The sequence below is a fragment of the Choloepus didactylus genome, assembly GCF_015220235.1.
Source record: "Choloepus didactylus isolate mChoDid1 chromosome 13 unlocalized genomic scaffold, mChoDid1.pri SUPER_13_unloc1, whole genome shotgun sequence".
Taxonomy (NCBI): Eukaryota; Metazoa; Chordata; class Mammalia; order Pilosa; family Megalonychidae; genus Choloepus; species Choloepus didactylus.
In genome coordinates, this window is record NW_023637588.1 from 767,229 (window position 1) to 772,316 (window position 5,088).

At 35.5% G+C, this 5,088-nt stretch overlaps 1 pseudogene; it reads left to right on the forward strand.

The window, feature by feature from the left end:
- The first annotated feature begins 2,526 nt into the window (after window positions 1-2,526).
- Window positions 2,527-3,462, forward strand: LOC119524766 (annotated as a pseudogene).
- Window positions 3,463-5,088: the final 1,626 nt, after the last annotated feature.

The following is a 5,088-nucleotide window of genomic DNA, read 5'->3' on the forward strand; positions in this document are numbered from 1 at the left end:
ATCACATTAATTTAGTACAAAGAAAAACATTTTATTCATTTCATCAGGCAAACATCTTGTAAGCCTAGTGTTGGTTGGGCCATACTACTAGAGATAGAAGCATGCATCAGATAAAGATATGAACCTTCTTCCAAAAAGGATGGCCACATGCCTGGACTTGCTTGAGTGTGATGGGGCTTCAGGGATGTGTGATTTCAGTTTTTGTATTGATATTGTTCACATACTTTACAATTTTCCAAAGATCCAAAGTATAAAATCAATTGTCCATGGTACCATTATACATCTGTGCATCCATCACCAAAGTTAATATATTTTCCCACTTTTAGAACATTTTTATTATTCCAGAAAAGAAATAAAGACAAAAAAGGAAACTCAAATCCTTCCATACCACTAACCACCCCCATCCATTATTGTTTCATAGTTTTGGTATAGTGTATTTGTTATTGTTGATGAAAGAATGTTAAAATACTAACCCTAGTACAGTTTACAATGGGTATATATATTTTTTCCTATATGCCCCTCTGTTATTGGTTTCTAGTTATAGTTTCATACATTTGTTCTAGTTCATGAGTGAGTTTTCTAATATTTGTACACTCATGGACACTGTCCACCACAAGATCCACTGATTTATACATTCTGATGTTTTAACCTCCAATTTTCCTTCTAGTGACATATGTGACTCTGAACTTACCCTTTCTCCCACTTTCACACACTATTCAGCATTGTTAGTTATTCTTGCAACATACTACCATCACATCTGTCCCCTTCCAAATGTCTAAGTTCACCCTAGTTGATCATTCTACTCATAATAAACAACCACTCCCCATTATTCATATCCTGGTAACTTACATTTCATGTCTATGAGTTTACTTATTAGAATTAGTTCATATCAGTGAGAATATGCAATATTTGTCTTTATGTGTCAGTCTGATTTGACTCAACATAGTGCCCTCAAGGTTTCTTCATTAACCCAGTTTCTAAAGACCGTTTTGTTCACACACCATAAATTCTGTCCTAAGTAAACAATCATTGGTTCCCTCTATAGTCACATATTTATATATTCAGCACCATTGCCACAATCTATACAAAGACATCTCCATTTCTTCCACAAAGAAGGAGAAAGATTCAAAGAAGTTAGAGAGACAAAACAAAAATTAAGTGCTGTTCTCTACTACCATGAGGCTTTGCAGATTGGGCTGAGGGGGAGGGAGCTCCTGTCTTTGATCCACAGTTTTTACTTATAGGTTTTATGCTGTGATTGCAGGCCATCCTCCCAATTTAGGTTGGTGTATGATGGGTGAACAGTCACATTTGTCCCTCTGCAGGTATTCCAGATTATTACTAGTTGTTCATGGTTGTTTATTAGTTGTTCCAGGGGGACAAACTAGCTTCCACTCCTCTATATGCTGCTATCTTCTTCCATCTCTCATTTTTAAACCAGGGCAGTCTCCAGCATACTGGGAAAAAGATGGTGACCCCTACTCAAAAATCAAGTGAGGGAGCCAGGTATAATAATGATATGATTAATGATAATGATAATGAAGACAATGATTATTGACTGGCTTCTCAGCTGATCCACCACATGTCATGGTCTGTGACAAAGGCTGTGCCTCCATTTTTTAAATTAATTTTAATAAAAGAAGCATTAATATAAAATGTGTATGGAGTCTGACACCTATGGATAACTGTGATAATGCCACATAGAACCACTGCCCCTGTAGTCTCTGACCAGGAATATTAACTAGTTCTCTACATGCTCACAACTCTCAATTCACCTACAGCATCCTGCTTGATACCTAGATAAGTATTTAGATCCTTCCACATGCAATGGCTTTGCATCTCACAGAACAAAATTCAAGTCTTTATCATGGCCTCATGTTTCCTATACAAAATGCCCTCATATCATTTCCATTTCCCCTTGCATATTAAGCTTCAGAAACTCTGTATTCATAGTATTTCAGATAAACTAGTATGTTCTCACTCTAAGGCTTTTCACTTCCTGGTCTCTCTGGGTATGTTATTCTGTAACAAGACCTGCTGAAACATTACCTTTCATAGATGCGTTTTCTAATACTGTTTCTATCTGAATGCACCATCACTTTATCCCCTTTCACTACTTTATTTTTCTTTATGTCAATCACCATTTAGCATTTGAGTGCTTGTTTGAGTTTATTGGTTTTTTGTCTTTATTTTCTAGTAAATTTTAACTCCTTGATTGTAGAGTCTTGTATGTTTCAACGGCCAGTGCAACTAAACACTAAATAGCACTACTATATGAGAGAGAATTAATGAAAATTTGACTTACTGTGTTGTTTTCAAAAAGAATAATGGTAATGGGGCATTCAATTCAGATAGTTATATCAATTCAACAAAAGGTGATGTCTTGGAAGAATCACAATTGGTTGCAAACAAGAATTAATTGATACAGAGTTCCTTCCTATGCTCTTGTTTCACTGTGTTTCATGATTTTTTACTTCATTTTTTGTTTTCATTTTTCTCTCAAGGGTATTAAAGCAGTAAGTTTTCATGGGGAGATGGAATCAAGCTTCAAATGACTTCATTTTGTTGAGTTTGTTTCCCCCAAATCAAACTGGCCTGCTTCTGACCCTCATCATTCTCATATTCTTTATTACCTTAATGGGAATCTCAGCCATGATTTCCCTCATAAGATTGGATCCCTGGCTCCACAAACCTATGCACTTTCTACTCAGACAGCTCTCTCTCATGGACCTGATGACCAACTCCAGTACAGTGCCCAAGAGGGCATTCAACTTCCTTTCTTACCAGAAAACGCATCTCTCCTTCCTGGGATATGGTGTGCAAAGCTTCTTCTTCCTGACAATGGCAAGTTCTTAAAGTTTATTGCTGGCCTCCATGTCCTATGACCATTACATGGCCATTTCTCAACCCCTTCATTATCCCATCTATATGTGCAAAATCATGTGTGTCCAGCTGATTACAGGATCTTGGATCTTGGGGCCCATTAGCTCCCTGGCACATATGGCCTATGCCCTCCACTTTCCTTACTGCCAGTCCCTGGCCATTGACCACTACTTTTGTGATGTTCCAGCTATGTTGCTTCTGGCATGTATAGACACCTGTGCCTATGAACACATGGTTTTTGTGAGCACAAGCCTTTCTCCTCCTTTCTTTCCTTGGCATCACTGCTTCCTATGGCTGGGTCCTATTCACAGTCTACCATATGTTCTCAAAAGAGGGAAAGAAAAAGGCTTTCACTACCTGTTCAACACAATTTACTGTAGTGACCTTTTATATGCTCCTTTTGTGGTACACTTACATTTGGCCCAGGAAGCTTGCTCACCAAGAGATGATAAGATTTTGACAGTCTTCTACACCATCATCACCCATATGCTCCATCTCATTATCTACAGCCTGAGGAATAAGGAAATGCTGGGTGCTGTGAAAAGACTGATTGGGGTACTCTCTGCCATGAAAGACTAGTCATTGTCATTCTTACTTTGTTTGCTTTATTCCCACTTTCAGGTTGATTAGAATATCCTAGAGTAGTACTGTCTAAAATATATATAATGTGAGATACATATGTAATTAAAAATTTTCTAGTATGCACACAAAAAAGTGAAATGAAGTAATATTAATGTAAATATGTTTAACTAAATCATTATTATAATTAATATCAACATTATCAACATTGATATTATTTTCATAGAAGTTATTGAAATATTTTACATGCAATATACTTCCTGCTTGTACATATTTTACTGTTAATATAATAATCCATTCTTTTATTTAAATATTATCTTAATTGTAACTGATATAAATTAATTGATGTTTTATTTACTTTTCTCATGCAGAGTCTTCAAAATATGTCATGCATTTTATACTTAAAGTACATTCACTTTTGATAATATACATTTCAAGTGGCCAGTAGTCCCATGTGGCCAGTGGATACCATTTTGGACAGCACAGCCTTACAGAATGCAGCAAGATATGGAAAAATATGTATAAATGCTACATAAAATATGTTGTGGTGTATAAAATATGAATAGTGGGATGAGAAATGGTGGGATGTGAAATACCAAGGAAAATAAGTGTGTTTATATGAACTTTTCAAATATTCACTTATCTATTCTTCATTTTTCTAGCATGCATGAAACTGACATCTGGAATCCATCCCATCTAATATCCATTTACAATAACTCTTGGAAGGCAATTTCTAAGATTTAGGATTTTTTGGATAACAATGAAAATATCAAGGTTAAGTTACCTGCGTTGGAATATTAGAGTATTAAACAGCTTGTTCTACATTGAAATTAACAAAACTACATATTTAAATGACCTCAAAGTAGTATATACCTAATGAAGCTTTTTGTTTTGAGTCAGGGAGACAAATGAGAGGTGGCTAGACATGAAACATATAAAATCAAAGTAATAATTATTTCTTTTATGACATAAACTCTAAATAGGACCTTACACAGGATTCATTGTAATGTAATGAATCGTAACGTTGCATTTAGCCAAAGTTTTATTATTGTTGTTGTACTAGTACATGTATGTTTCTTCAAGCCACTGTGTGAAGGGGAGTACATAAAAGTACTAAGGATTGCAGGGGAAAGTGGGGACTAAGAAGAGTCCAGCCCTCACCAAATAGCCATTATATGGTCAAGTTCACACTCAATATCTTTCCATACACTAATTGAAGAACTTTCTAAGTATTTTGTATGCCTAGTTCATTTCAAACATAAAATATATCCTTCACGTTACCATTCAAATTATTTTCTTAAAATACAGATGTGGCCTTGTAAATTCACAGTCAATGATTACATATTGGATTCACAAAAATTTCCACACTTAAATTCATATTCAAATATTTCTAAAATTACATTTTGTCTACCTTTACATGTTTCTACCTTCCATTCCACATAACCATGGCTGTGATTACACTAGGCCCCTAGCCTAGTTATACATGCAGCACTCCAGGATATTTCCAAACACAAAGCCAAAGATCAATTGCTTGCAATCTCCCTTGTTTTTTCAAATGAACTGGGGAGCTAGCTTTCTCAGTCTATGATATGGCTTATTAATTTGTTCTACATTGTGATGGTTGGG